Source organism: Triticum urartu, chromosome 5A (genome assembly GCF_056163025.1).
Source record: "Triticum urartu cultivar PI428250 chromosome 5A, HENAU_Tu73, whole genome shotgun sequence".
In the NCBI taxonomy this organism is placed as follows: Eukaryota; Viridiplantae; Streptophyta; class Magnoliopsida; order Poales; family Poaceae; genus Triticum; species Triticum urartu.
In genome coordinates this window covers 40,693,500-40,710,250 of record NC_141877.1, presented here as the reverse complement: position 1 = coordinate 40,710,250, position 16,751 = coordinate 40,693,500, and positions in this window count along the sequence as shown.

Here is a 16,751-nt window from a genome sequence, read left to right as displayed (position 1 = left end):
TAATTTAGAGATTGTTTTTACATTATAATGAGTTATTAAATCACTAGGTGAAAGAACCGCGGATTAGTTTTAAGTGGATGGATCCTAAGTGATCAAGTAATATGGGACTAATCCGCGGTTCTTTCATAAATGATATAATAACTCATCATCATATTAATATAAAAACTCTTGCACCATATCATCACCAACAACACTAGCTAATAATCATCATAGTCATTACCACTATTTAATCATCATAGTCGTTACCGCTATCTAATCACCACCAACACTAGATTAAAGAAGAAACATTCACTTGTACCAGAAGCAAAGATATCATCGAGTTCAACATGGTCATGAGATTATAAGCATTCATAAGACCCCAAAAGCAAATCACTTTGAGATTAAGTTCAAGACGAAGAACACGGACATGAGAGGAGAAGTACTAAGAGCAGGAACTAGCTAATCACTCCTGCTGCTCTCCCTTAGGTAAAATAGCATAGAACATTTGTACCTCTCCTGATTCATCATATTGGAGCATGCAGATGAACATGTCTCCTAATCGTGGGATGCGCTTCTGATTGCTTCCTGCTAGTACTTCTCTGCAATCCTTTACAATTTTGCTCCAGTCTTTCACTATTAAGCATTCCTCGGTTTTAGAAATCCTGAATGCACTCATGTGCGATGTAGGATGTCTTGGCTGTAAGCTAACCATTGACATGCGACATTTAGTCTTGATCCACTGAGGCACAACTATCATCGGGAGTCCCTGTTGAAGAACATCGTATAGTAACATACTTAGCAATGAAGTTTAGCTTTAGAATAATGTATGCAAAAGATGCACTGAGGATGAATAGTAAAAATCTTATCATCCTTCCTAAATATATGTGACCGTAGTTCAATACGAACACTATTGGTCGCACGTTTTGAGTGCTAAGATTTGAAATTCTAGGAAAATAATTTCTCTTAATAGCATCAATATCCTCAAGCCATGAAACATAATGTCTTATCTCCTCGTAGTTTAGTTCAGCCCCGGGACAATGGACAGTCCTGTCTACCAAGCGCCGGACATGTTTGCTTGAATGGAAATAAGCTGTCAATAGAAATTAGTTGTCAACTATTTTTGAATAAACAATATCGAAGACATAAATATGGTTGAGAAACTCACATAGTGGTAGAACTGGAGGTGTCTACACATCGACCCAGATGTCGATATTACCTTCAATATCATCTTCTGGACGAATATCAAAGGTGATAACCATATCAGGCTCAAATGCATAAGCCTTGCATAGTGCTTGCCAAGTTTTGCATCCAAAATATGTGTAGGTGTCTGCATTGTATAATTTTGCGTCGAAAGTATAACCATGCTCGGTCTTCAAGTAAACCCTCTTTAGCTCCATAGTTTTCATAGGACTGAAACATATCTTATCCAAGACAAAAATTCTTGCATGGCAGGGGATATGCTAGTAGAATAGTAAAATTTTAAAATTATAAGTTGAAGCAAATGAAGCATAAGTCATGCTTAATTATGAAAAAGACTTGTCATTGTGACTTACTGTATCCACTTCGAAGGTCTCATCGAGCTTGATGCTGAAGCGCCTACCATCAACTAGGAAATTTCTGTCGCACAGGCCGCACTCGTCTTTGCAGTATTCGCACATACCGAAATCCTTTTCATCGTCAGACATTTCCTATGTTCATAGTTGAAACATTAATTGATAAACACTTGCTAGTTCTATTAATTCAACTAATTCAACTATGCACTTACTAAAAATAAACTAGTTCTAATAATTTTCTTACTAAAAATAAACTAGCTAGTTCTATATAGTAAAATTTTAATTAGATCATCAAATCTCATATACCTAAATTTTCTTACTAAAAATAAACTAGTTCTGTTGATTCAACTAGTTCAACTAAGCACTTACTATAAATAAAAATAATTAATTTTCTTACTAATTCAACTAAGCACTTACTAATTCAATTAAGCACTTATTAATTTTGTTACTAATTCAACTAAGCACTTACTAATTCATCTAACATTAATATATCTAATTCATCTATAAATAAAAGTATAAAAAACTAACTCATCTAATTAACATTAATTAATATCTACCTAATTCATCTAATTCATCTAACATTTGACATTTATATCTAACTTTTCTATCTAATTCATCTAACATTTGACATTAATCTAACATTCTTATCTAGGTAATTCATCTAATTCGATCATCTAATTAACAATTTGACATGCATTAATCTAATTCATTTAGCTAGCTAAAACTTTGACATTAATCTAAAAAACAGAAAACGAAAAATAAGTAAAAAAATGTGTGTGTGTGTGTGGATGCACGCGTGTACGTGTGCGTGTGTGTGTGTACGAGCGGGGGCTCGATCGGGGCGCGACCATGGCGTGCGTAGGGGGCTTACACCGCGGGGCGACCGCGGCGGCGACGGGGCGGTGGCGTACGGGGCGGCGGCACGAGACGCGGCGACGGGGACGGCGACGACGGGCCGGGGTGTCGACGGGGATGGGGGCGGCGATGACGGGGATGGCAACGGCACATGGCGGGGGCGGCGATGGGCGACGGCGCAGGACGGGGGCAGCGTATGGGGCGGTCGCGATGTCGAAATAGATTGGAGAAGTGGGAGATGAAATGGAATTTTCGTAAGTGCTATATATATAGGAGGGGCCTTTAGTACCGGTTGGTGGCACCAACCAGTACTAAAGGTCAAATTTGACCAGGCCAAATGGTGGGAAGCGACCCCCTTTAGTACTAGGTCGTGGCTGCAACCAGTACTAAAGACCCCCCCCCCCTTAGTACCGGTTGGAACCACAAACCGGTACTAAAGGGGGTGCGGTGCCACCCCTCGGTGCACAAAATTTAGTCCCACCTCGCCGAGCGAAGGGCAGCCGCACTAGTTTATAAACCCAGCCGCGGCTGCTCCTTCGAGCTCCTCTCTAAAGCAGACTTCTAGGCCTACATGTGTTGCGCTGCCCTGTTGGGCCTACTGGGCTTGCGAGCCTGCATCCTGGCCCAACTATAGGTTGGGTTTCTAGTCGTATGCAGGCCGCTGTGGCCCAGTAGGCGGGCTTTTTTATTTAGTTTTTTTCTTTTCTGCTTTATTTAATTTCTTTTATTTATTTCTGAGTTGTTTTTTGTTGTATTTAGAATTTCTTTGTGAATACTTTTTCTTTAGGTACAAAAAATTACAAACTTCTGTTAGTGCGAGTAGTTTTCAAATTTGAATAGTTTAAATTTAAATTATTTGAAATTTGTGTGAATCGCTAGTTTGTGAATAACTTAACTTTAAAAATAGATTTTTCTGTGATTCTTTTTTCTTATTTTTAATATTAGTGTGTTTTATCATTATATTCAATTTGGTAATACTTAGGTTATTTAAAAAAATGAAATGCCTTTGTAACAGATGAGTTTTTGTCCGAAACCCTCATACTTCGAAAGAGATCGTCCATTTTGTACATGAAGTGCATCTAGTTTTTGTCGTAACCCTCTCTACTTTTTTGCACATGCTATGTGGGTGAAATGATGATACCATGTCAACTTTCAACCTTTTCAGAGTTCATTTGTAATGCTTTTCAATTTCAGGGCCATTTAGCTCAAAAAAATTAGTAAATGCATGAAAAATAGCAAATGAAGTCAGAAAGGGTTGAAAATTAATGACGTGGCTTTGAATGATGCATACTGAACGCACAAAAAGTCTGGAGTTGTAATAGGTTTAAAAAATGAAATGCCTTTGTTACGGATGAGTTTTCGTTCGAAACCTTGATACTTCGAAAGAGATGGTCCATTTTGTACACGAAGTGCATTCAGTTTTTGCCGTAACCCTCTCAACTATTTCGCACATGCTATGTGGGTGAAATGATGATGCCATGCCAACTTTCAACCTTTTCAGAGTTCATTTGTAGTGCTTTTCAATTTCAGGGTCATTTAGCTCTAAAATATTCACTAAATGAGCTGAAAAATAGCAGATGAAGTCAGAAAGGTACACGTTTGTCCGAAGCACGAAAGTACACGTTACAAATGCCAAAACACATAAGCACCCTAACTATTACAAAGATTCCCTACGGTTTGTTCAAAGTGGGACTTTCTAGATATACAAGTCCGAAAACACACTACAGAAGAAAGTGATGACAGTGAAGCCGATCACATCCCAGAGTGGGATCTTTGTGTGTGAAACTTTTTCTTCATGTGTGTGTCCCTTTGCGCCGTAACCATGGACAATATTCATCATTTAACTGGATGCTCGGGTCAATATTCACTCTGAATGGAGCAATTTCATCAAACTTCTCATAATCTTCTGACATGTCTGTCTTGTCATCCACTCCCACGATGTTTCTTTTCCATGAAAGAACTATGTGGCACTTTGACTCATTGTATGATGTATTTGCATCCTTATCTTTTCTTTTTCTGGTCTTGGTAGACATGTCCTTCACATAGAAAACCTGCGCCACATCATTGGCTAGGACGAATGGTTTGTCTGCGTACGCAAGATTGTTCAGATCCACTTTTGTCATTCCGTACTGCGGGTCTTCCGTTACCCCGCCTCGTGTCATATTGACCCATTTGCATGGAAATAAAGGGACCTTGAAACCACATCCATAGTCAAGTTCTCATATGTCCTCTATGTAACCATAATATGTGTCCTTTCCCCTCTTTGTTGCTGCATCAAAGCGGACACCACTGTTTTGGTTGGTGCTCTTCCTATCTTGGGCGATTGTGTAAAATGTATTCCCATTTATCTCGTACCCTTTGAAAGTCACTATATACGAAGATGGTAACTGAGACAGCAAGTACAGGTCATCTTCAACAGCGGCATCATGCATGGCACATGTTTGCAACCAACTGATGAAAGTCCCCTTTTGTTCACGTGTAATCTAGTTGTCAGACTGCTCTGGGTGTTTGGAGCATAGAAAATTCTTGTGTTCCTCCATATACAGAGCCATCAAGGAAGAATTTTGTAGAACTGTGTAGTGTGGTTGAGTGAGAGAATGCCCGTCCATACATATTATTTGATCCGCTCCTAGCGTGCCTTTTCCACCCAGACTGCCCTTATGCCGCGATTCAGGAACACCAATTGGCTTAAGGTCAGTAATAAAGTCAATACAAAACTCAATGACCTCCTCATTTAAATGGCCCTTGGAGATGCTTCCTTCTGGCCTAGCACGGTTATGAGCATATTTCTTTAAGACTCCCATGAACCTCTCAAAGGGGACATATTGTGTAGAAATACAGGACCCAGAACGTTAATCTCTTCGCATAGGTGAACTAGGACGTGCGTCATGATGTTGAAGAAGGATGGTGAGAACACCAACTCAAAACTGGCAAGACATTGCACCAAATCATTCTCTAACCTTGGTATGATTTCTGGATCGATTACCTTCTGAGAGATTGCATAGAGGAATGCACATAGCTTCACAATGGCTAATCAAACATTTTTTGGTAGAAGCCCCCTCAATGCAACCGGAAGTAGTTGCATCATAATCACGTGGCAGTCATGAGACTTTAGGTTCTGGAACTTTTTCTCTACCATATTTATTATTCCCTTTATATTCGACGAGAAGCCAGACGGTACCTTCATACTGAGCAGGCATTCAAAGAAGATTTCCTTCTCTTCCTTGGTAAGAGCGTAGCTGGCATGACCCTGATGTATGCCGTCTTTTCCGTGAATACGTTGTTGGTCCTCCCGTGCCTCCGGTGTATCTTTTGTATTCTCATACACGCCCAAGAAGGCAAGCAGGGTCACGCAAAGATTCTTCATCATGTGCATCACGTCGATTGCGGAGCGGACCTCTAGGTCTTTCCAATAGGGCAGGTCCCAAAATATAGATTTCTTCTTCCACATGGGTGCGCGTCCGTCAGCGTCATTCAGAACAGGTTGTCCGCCCGGACACTTTCCAAAGATTACCTTCAAATCCTTGACCATATCATGTACATCAGCACCAGTACGGTGGCGAGGCTTCGTCCGGTGATCTGCCTCACCTTTGAAATGCTTGCCTTTCTTTCTTACGGGATGCCTGCTCGGAAGAAATCAACGATGTCCCAGGTACACATTCCTCTTACAATTATTCAAACATATATTGTCGGTATCATCCAAACAGTGCATGCATGCGTGGTATCCCTTGTTTGTTTGTCCTGAAAGATTACTGAGAGCAGGACAATCATTGATGGTCACAAACAGCAATGCCTGTAGGTCAAATTCTTCCTGATCGAGCTCATCCCATGCAGGTACACCTTTTCCATTCCACAGTTTTAAGAGTCTTCAACTAATGGCCTTAGGTACACATCAATGTCGTTGTCGGGTGGTGTGACGCCCGGATAATTAGGCTACAGTGAACCTCTGCTAATGATGCCACGTCACCTTGATTACTGTTGGTAATCTCGCGTTAGTTCGAAAACGGTTCGAATTCAAATTCAAAATCAAGCAAACAATAAAAGTTTTCAAATATTAAAACTAAAATGTTCGGAGTGAGCTAAATAATCCATATTAAATCTTGGTGAAGAAACCCCGCTTTTATAAAATCTTTAAATACTCTAAAGTGAATAAAAGTGTAGCGAAATAATTATTGAAATGCCTGTTATAATTAATAAAAATGTTAAACTATTCTATTTAGGGTCTAAACTTTATATGGTAGTGGGTTTAGTGGTAGTACTAATTTCGAGGTCATTTTGGTACTTTACAGAAAAAAGAGGAACAAAATATAACAGAAAAGAAATAAGTAAAAAAAACAAAAAAATAGAAAGAACTCCCGCTCGGCCCAACTGGGCCATGGCCCAGCCAGGCCGACCCAACTCCCTCCCCCGGCCCAACCACGCCTACAACCCACCCCACTCCCCCGGTGACCTTGATCGGTCCACCCACTCCCCCCCATCCCCACGTCTCCCTCATCCTCCCACTCCGCCGCCACACACACGCACGCACACACACTTGGTGGAGCGGGCACCCGAGCCGCCGCACCCCTGAGGCCGCCGCCCGCCGGCGCCGGGAACCGCCACCCCCGGCCTCCTCCTCGCGGCTCCCAACCTCCTGCACCGCATCCCCATCCTCCTCCCCACCGGACTGCGCCCGCCGCACCGACGCCGGACGCCATCATCTGCTACCTCCTCTTCGACCACGAGCACGAGCTCGGGACCCCGTCGTCGCCGGACTAACGCCGCCCGTCGCCGGATCTCCCTCGTCGGACTTCCCCCGACCTCCGTCGAGCCCACTGCCACAGTCCCAACTCCCCACCGTGAGCTCCCGTCCTTCCCTTCTCTGTCGCCGGCGCCGTTTCCCCCCCACCCCGCAACGCCCGCGTGCCGGAGCTCACGCTCCGGGCCGCCCTCGCTGCACGCGCACCACCTCGGTGCCCCTGGACGCGCCCACGGCCGTGCCCCTCTTGTCCGCCCCCCGCGCTCGGCTCCAGCCCGGCCTTAGTGGCCCGCGCCGACCGCACGCGTGCCCGACCACGCCCGCACCTGCCCGTCCGCTGCCGCCGCTGGCTGCTGCTGCCTTGCTTGCTCTGCGCCGTCGCCTCGCCTCGACCTCGCCACGGCCCCGCGAGGCCTGCGCCCGTAGCCACCACGCTCACCACCTCCACCTCCGTGCCCGTGCCATGGCGCTGCTTGGCCACCCCGCCGCCTGCTGTGGTGCTGGTGCCCCAGCCCTGCTTGGGTCGCCGCCCGCACAGCCCCTGGCCGCTGGCGCTCGCGCCCGCGAGCCCCGTGGCTCTGCTCCGCTCCATCCCCGTTAACCCGCGCCCGATAAGCCCCCCTGGGCCTATGACGAACGGGGCCCACGCCCAAAATGATTAAAAAAATAATAATAATAATAAAAAGAATTAAAAATAAATAAATAATAATTTAATTAATTAAGTTAATTAATCATGTTTAATTAACCTAATTAACTAGTTAGCTTAATTAAACCCTAATTAGTTTAAACAGTCAATGACGAACGGGACCCACCTGTCAGGTTGACCAAGTCAATTGCTGACGTCATGATGACGTCAGCAAACACTATTCTGGATAATGTTGAATTAAATTAATTAATTAAATCTTAAAAATGATTTAATTCTTTTAAAAATTAATATAAAGTAAACCGTAGCCCGGATGGAAAAACTTTATACATGAAAGTTGCTCAGAACGACGAGACGAATTCGGATACGCAGCCCGTTCGTCCGCCACGTGTCCCTAGCATAGTGAACCTGCAACATTTCACCTCCGGTTCATCTGTCCGAAAACGCGAAACACCGGGGATATTTTCCCGGTTGCTATCCCCCTTCACCGGTATCACCTAATACCGCGTTAGGGCACCCCTAGCACCGTTACTTGTCTTGTCATGCATCGTTATGCATCTGTTTGCATTATATTCATTGTTTCTTCCCCCTCTTCTTCCGCTAGACACCGAGACCGACGCCGCTGCTACCCAGTCCGACTACGGAGTTGACGACCCCTCTCTCTTGCCAGAGCAACCAGGCAAGCCCCCCCTTTGATCACCAGATATCGCCTACTCTTCTCTATACTGCTTGCATTAGAGTAGGGTAGCATGTTACTGCTTCCCGTTAATCCTATACTGATGCATAGCCTGTCCTTGCTACTACTGTTGATACCTTTACCTGCAATCCTATTGCTTAGTATAGGATGCTAGTTTATCATCAGTGGCCCTACATCCTTGTCCGTCTGCCATGCTATACTCTCGGGCTGTGATCACTCGGGAGTTGATCACGGGTATATACTATATACTTTATACATGATACATGTGGTGACTAAAGACGGGTCGGCTTGAAAAGCACCCGCGAGTGGAGTTTTGAGGCGGAGCGGCAGGGCAGGTTCCGACCACCTAGGAGAGAGGTGGGCCTGGCCCTGGTCGGCGTTCGCGGATACTTAACACGCTTAACGAGATCTGGGTATTTGATCTGAGTCTGGCCATTTGGTCTATACGCACTAACCATCTACGCGGGAGTAGTTATGGGTATCCCAGCGTCGTGGTATCAGCCGAAGCCTTCGTGACGTCAGCGACTGAGTGGCGCGCACCGGATTGGACTGGAAGGCCACTAGGCTAGGTTTGCTTTCGGCCGCGTTCGCAACGTGCAGGTGTGCTAAGGGCGATGGGCCCAGACCCCTGGGCGCTTAGGTTTAGACCGGCATGCTGACCTCTCTGTTGGTCTAGGTGGGGCTGCGACGTGTTGATCTTCCGAGGCCGGGCATGACCCAGGAAAGTGTGTCCGGCCAAATGGGATCGAGCGTGTTGGGGTATGTGGTGCACCCCTGCAGGGAAGTTAATCTATTCGAGTAGCCGTGATCTTCGGTAACAGGACGATTTGGAGTTGTACCTTGACCTTATGACAACTAGAACTGGATACTTAATAAAACACACCCTTCCAAGTGCCAGATACAACCGGTGATCGCTCTCTCATAGGGCGACGAGGGGAGGATCAGCGGTTAGGGTTATGCTATGCGATGTTACTTGGAGGACTTCAGTCTACTCCCTTCTACATGCTGCAAGACGGAGGCTGCCAGAAGCGTAGTCTTCGAAAGGATTAGTTATCCCCCTCTTATTCTGGCATTCTGCAGTTCAGTCCACATATGATACCCTTATTCCATTTGATACCAATGCATACATATGTAGTATAGCTCCTTGCTTGCGAGTACTTTGGATGAGTACTCACGGTTGCTTTCTCCCTCTTTTCCCCCTATCCCTTCTACCTGGTTGTCGCAACCAGATGTTGGAGCCCAGGATCCAGACGCCACCGTCGACGATGACTCCTGTTGCACCGGAGGTGCCTACTGCTACGTGCTGTCCGCTGACGACGGCCAGGAGTAGTTAGGAGGATCCCAGGTAGGAGGCCTGCGCCTCTTTCGATCTATATCCCAGTTTGTGCTAGCCTTCTTAAGGCATACTTGTTTAACTTATGTCTGTACTCAGATACTGTTGCTTCCGCTGACTCGTCTATGACCGAGCTCTTGTATTCGAGCCCTCGAGGCCCCTGGCTTGTAATATGATGCTTGTATGACTTATTTTATTTGTAGAGTTGTGTTGTGATATCTTCCCGTGAGTCCCTGATCTTGATCGTACACGTTTGCGTGTATGATTAGTGTACGATTAAATCGGGGGCGTCACAAGTTGGTATCAGAGCCGACTGCCTGTAGGAATTCCCCTTCCACACTCCTTGGCCGAAGTTGAGTCTAGACATTACAAAACTTTTACTAACATGGCTGTGTGCCTTACGGGCCCACGTCGCCATTGGGTGGTATTAGGATCTTTTACTCCTCGATCTTTACTCTGGGACTCTAATCTCTCCCCTATTTGGGTTAAATGATTTTGCAAAAAAGGACTAACTTTAGGTTCTCGAAAGACTTTCTCCCGGAGAGCCCCTCACTCCAGATGATCGCTTGCTGCACCAGAAGATTCGGAAGATACTCTCCGAGGTTTTCCCGAGACCCTTGTGCCCACCGCCCTTGCACATTCCCTACCACTGTTATATTATTATGGATAACTACATACACTTGTCCTTTCAATCCCATTGATCTTGTTATTACAAGATGCCCCAAAAATTCTCTCTATTGTTTCGAGAATACCTTGTGCCTACTGCCTTGCAGTTCATTACCCACATGGTCACCCCAACGGATAATTCCTTGCACTTACCGAGTATCCGCCCATCCCCAGTTGTTTATGTGTTTCACTAAGGTCTTCGAAATACTATTCGATCCTCCAAAAAAAATCCTTAGTAGCTTATTGCTCTGCAATACTTGTCTGCTTGCATTATGGGTGCTTTCCATATGTCTGGCAATATTCATTAGTATCCTTAGACACCGTCATTTTGATCCTATTGATTCAACATGAGTGCGAATGCACGCAATCATCAGTTGATCCTTTTAAGTTGTCTTTCTGGCTTAGACGTCATTTTTGAACATGAGCTTGTTCTCGACCAATCTGTTTGCCGTCAATTGTACCCTTAGGTCTATTGAACTTATCCACCCTTGATCGGAGCGTCTGCTTTTGATCCTTCTATTTGGAAATCATAATTCCTTTGATATCTAAGCATCGAATCATTCAAGTGTCCTATAGTCTGATGCCCTTGCATCCTTTCTTCAACTGACTGTGTGCCGATGCTCACTTCAGCTCCACTATGGACCGTCAGATCCTTTATTGGATTATTATTCGATAATGTCCTCCTTATTCAATAACCTTGTGAGCCTTTCCTCGGATACATAATGCTTTTGGTAAATTGTATCCTCTATTTTCTCAACCATGCTCTGTTTTCGAGCTGGTGGTATTTACGATTGAAGCTTGTGGTATATGTTTCCACGATACCCTGACGGGTTGAACTTATGCCTTTCTTAATCTGTGTGAACCCGAAAGTTTTCATGGGTCATACTCCTATGGTAATTCACCAGGTAGGTTTTGACACTGAAATCATTCTTATCTAGAGCAGTGAATGAAAGGTTATGCATTGAAGAAGTGGGAGTCGACCTTGAACTTTGTGTTCATGCCCATGGACACGATGTAGATCTTGTCATTAGAGCTTCTCTTAAATTAAATTTTCCCTTGGTATAAGTTCTTATATCTGTGATCTGGCCTTTTGCAATCGTGGTTCCGACCTTGTTCTCCTTTAAATACCATTTCACGTGCAAGTTTAAGCGCTTGTCTTCTGTAGAGCAATACACCAGTCCAACCTCTACTTTGATCTGTCATCGAGTATTACCCCCTCTAGTATCTCGAGATTATCACGGAACTGCATAACTTCTTATGAGTTCTTTTTCAAGTATTATCCGACTTTCGCTGCATCGTCATTTGACTTGATGTCATCGCCAACCGATTACATCTTCATGAAATCTCTCGACAAATGTGTCGTGGTCATCATCAACATCCTGAGCTCTTCCAAGATATATAACGAATTCTTGATGAGAAATACCATCCTCGCCCCTCAATGGTTTGTGTTATCACCGACCACTTTATTGCCTTCCGTTCAACACAAACTTATTCATGTTTTGTGTTATACCTTGAGATCCTTGCTATCCAGCATTTGTTCTTCTTTACCTTGGAATATTACCACCTTTTATGTCAAGAATGTCGTGGTAATTTTACCACCTCTTGAGAATTCTTGATATAGTAAAATCTCTCGCCTTTTGCGTTCATTTCTTGGTCTCCGTGTTGTTCTAAACCGGAATACCGACAAATGGTCTGTGATGTGTAAATTCTAAATTTCTAACAACCCTATTGCTTCGAAATTAAGGGTCATCATTTCATTTTTAGACCATTGGTTATCGAATCACCATTCTAACATTGATCATGCTACCTAAACCCATATTTCGGGTGCACTTTTCAACCAATGTTTAACTGTGTATGTTCTCCTCGAGCATACCACATTATATCATTTGTTCTGACAAATGTTGTCTCCTTGTTCACATAAGTGTAGAAATCCATCTTTTGAAAATCTCAATGAATTGTCGCTGAGTCAATCAGCCACCCCCTCACCTCTTCTTGATTTAATGATGAACTCTTGTTTCGGAACTCGCTTCCATAGTTCAACTTCCGAGAAACTTACAATGTGATCTCGTCAATTTGTGTTGCACCTTTCTTCTCAGGCATCCTGACTTTGAGTTATCCTGACACCAATCAGATCTGAATCTCGGTTAGATATGATGGTTGGAACATATTTCCAAGAGTTATAACATCGGTCTTCATAAGACCCGGTAAGGTGATGTCATGCCTAGCACACCTGGACAGAGGCCCTATTGTTATAGTTTCCATTTTAGCAAGGTTAACCATTCTTCCATGAGGAAATTGTAAGACATATTCTATAAGTTGTTCCTGATGGATCCTTTTTGTTTCCAAAGTCTGATCTTCACCTATCGACCATGTCAATGCTATCTAGAAGCATGTCTATGGTACTCCGATTTTCAACAAGAACCTTTGAATCCCAATGCCAAATGTTTCTTGCTCAATTATCCGAACACCATTGTATGGGTAATGTCATGAAAATTTTCTCCCCTTACCTAAAGGGTTTTCTACATTATATCCTGTCATGGATATCGTGCCTTGCTTATCATTGGGAAGGATATACCCCTGAAATATCTGATAATCATATTTTCCTTTCCATTATTTGGTTTAACCTTTATGGTGATCATTATGGTCTAAGCAGTATTAATTCCCTGCTTATGTAAACCCCTCGTGTACAATTCTGTCAGTAAGACCCTGTTACTTTTGTTGATGACATTCCGATAACCACCGATGGACGAGAACTTTACCTATTGGTCCGCCTCATTGCAACGAGCAGGAAAATGGTTCTCTTCGTCCCTCGCCCTTGGTACCAACGTTGTTGCCGACATAATTGACATGCTACCCTTTGACATGCCTTGCTATCATGACCGAGCAAGATGTCACCGCTCCTTCTACTTTTAACCCACATGGTGGGCCCATAACCCACAGTTCCGCAGGATCGAAACCTGACTCTCCTATACATCCCTGTTTCGAAGTTATCCCTTGTGCCTCGTTTCATATGTAATTTGCGAGCCACCTTCCTAGTGATCAATTCTGGTAGCGGACACAATACTTATTCCCGTCGCTCTGAACCCCTTTCACACTCTGTTTCAGGCAATGAACGATTGCCGATACCATTGAAACTTCTTATTGCACCATCTTACTATGCTCTCGATGTGTTTCATTTGTTCAACTCGAGAGATACTCATATGTTCATTCTTGGGATACCCCCAGAGGATTTTCCCTTATAACATCCTATCATTGTAGAGCTGCCACTTACCTATTTGTAAGTATGATGGAGTTCCCCGAAGAAAGGACGAAAACATCATCATGATGCATTGGAATAAAGAATTGGAGACATCAATGAAAGGGATTAACTTCTTCGAGAAGATCCGTTAGAATATCGTAACCAGAACTTTCCCCCTTACTCCCTTCTTAAATCTCGGGACGAGATTTCTTGTAGTGGAGGAGAATTGTGACGCCCGGATAATTAGGCTACAGTGAACCTCTGCTAATGATGCCACGTCACCTTGATTACTGTTGGTAATCTCGCATTAGTTCGAAAACGGTTCGAATTCAAATTCAAAATCAAGCAAACAATAAAAGTTTTCAAATATTAAAACTAAAATGTTCGGAGTGAGCCAAATAATCCATATTAAATCTTGGTGAAGAAACCCCGCTTTTATAAAATCTTTAAATACTCTAAAGTGAATAAAAGTGTAGCGAAATAATTATTGAAATGCCTGTTATAATTAATAAAAATGTTAAACTATTCTATTTAGGGTCTAAACTTTATATGGTAGTGGGTTTAGTGGTAGTACTAATTTCGAGGTCATTTTGGTACTTTACAGAAAAAAGAGGAACAAAATATAACAGAAAAGAAATAAGTAAAAAAACCAAAAAATAGAAAGAACTCCCGCTCGGCCCAACTGGGCCATGGCCCAGCCAGGCCGACCCAACTCCCTCCCCCGGCCCAACCACGCCTACAACCCACCCCACTCCCCCGGTGACCTAGATCGGTCCACCCACTCCCCCCCATCCCCACGTCTCCCTCATCCTCCCACTCCGCCGCCACACACACGCACGCACACACACTTGGTGGAGTGGGCACCCGAGCCGCCGCACCCCTGAGGCCGCCGCCCGCCGGCGCCGGGAACCGCCACCCCCGGCCTCCTCCTCGCGGCTCCCAACCTCCTGCACCGCATCCCCATCCTCCTCCCCACCGGACTGCGCCCGCCTCACCGACGCCGGACGCCATCGTCTGCTAGCTCCTCTTCGACCACGAGCACGAGCTCGGGACCCCGTCGTCGCCGGACTAACGCCGCCCGTCGCCGGATCTCCCTCGTCGGACTTCCCCCGACCTCTGTCGAGCCCACTGCCACAGTCCCAACTCCCCACCGTGAGCTCCCGTCCTTCCCTTCTCTGTCGCCGGCGCCGTTTCCCCCCCACCCCGCAGCGCCCGCGTGCCGGAGCTCACGCTCCGGGCCGCCCTCGCTGCACGCGCACCACCTCGGTGCCCCTGGACGCGCCCACGGCCGTGCCCCTCTTGTCCGCCCCCCGCGCTCGGCTCCAACCCGGCCTTAGTGGCCCGCGCCGACCACGCCCGCACCTGCCCGTCCGCTGCAGCCGCTGGCTACTGCTGCCTTGCTTGCTCTGCGCCGTCGCCTCGCCTCGACCTCGCCACGGCCCCGCGAGGCCTGCGCCCGTAGCCACCGCGCTCACCACCTCCACCTCCGTGCCCGTGCCATGGCGCTGCTTGGCCGCCCCGCCGCCTGCTGTGGTGCTGGTGCCCCAGCCCTGCTCGGGTCGCCGCCCGCGCAGCCCCGTGGCTCTGCTCCGCTCCATCCCCGTTAACCCGCGCCCGATAAGCCCCCCTGGGCCTATGACGAACGGGGCCCACGCCCAAAATGATTAAAATAATAATAATAATAATAAAAAGAATTAAAAATAAATAAATAATAATTTAATTAATTAAGTTAATTAATCATGTTTAATTAACCTAATTAACTAGTTAGCTTAATTAAACCCTAATTAGTTTAAACAGTCAATGACGAACGGGACCCACCTGTCAGGTTGACCAAGTCAATTGCTGACGTCATGATGACGTCAGCAAACACTATTCTGGATAATGTTGAATTAAATTAATTAATTAAATCTTAAAAATGATTTAATTCTTTTAAAAATTAATATAAAGTAAACCGTAGCCCGGATGGAAAAACTTTATACATGAAAGTTGCTCAGAACGACGAGACGAATTCGGATACGCAGCCCGTTCGTCCGCCACGTGTCCCTAGCATAGTGAACCTGCAACATTTCACCTCCGGTTCATCTGTCCGAAAACGCGAAACACCGGGGATATTTTCCCGGATGTTATCCCCCTTCACCGGTATCACCTAATACCGCGTTAGGGCACCCCTAGCACCGTTACTTGTCTTGTCATGCATCGTTATGCATCTGTTTGCATTATATTCATTGTTTCTTCCCCCCTCTTCTTCCGCTAGACACCGAGACCGACGCCGCTGCTACCCAGTCCGACTACGGAGTTGACGACCCCTCTCTCTTGCCAGAGCAACCAGGCAAGCCCCCCCTTTGATCACCAGATATCGCCTACTCTTCTCTATACTGCTTGCATTAGAGTAGGGTAGCATGTTACTGCTTCCCGTTAATCCTATACTGATGCATAGCCTGTCCTTGCTACTACTGTTGTTACCTTTACCTGCAATCCTATTGCTTAGTATAGGATGCTAGTTTATCATCAGTGGCCCTACATCCTTGTCCGTCTGCCATGCTATACTATCGGGCCGTGATCACTCGGGAGTTGATCACGGGTATATACTATATACTTTATACATGATACATGTGGTGACTAAAGATGGGTCGGCTTGAGGAGCACCCGCGAGTGGAGTTTTGAGGCGGAGCGGCAGGGCAGGTTCCGACCACCTAGGAGAGAGGTGGGCCTGGCCCTGGTCGGCGTTCGCGGATACTTAACACGCTTAACGAGATCTGGGTATTTGATCTGAGTCTGGCCATTTGGTCTATACGCACTAACCATCTACGCGGGAGTAGTTATGGGTATCCCGGCGTCGTGGTATCAGCCGAAGCCTTCGTGACGTCAGCGACTGAGTGGCGCGCGCCGGATTGGACTGGAAGGCCACTAGGCTAGGTCTGCTTTTGGCCGCGTTCGCAACGTGCAGGTGTGCTAAGGGCAATGGGCCCAGACCCCTGGGCGCTTAGGTTTAGACCGGCGTGCTGACCTCTCTGTTGGTCTAGGTGGGGCTGCGACGTGTTGATCTTTC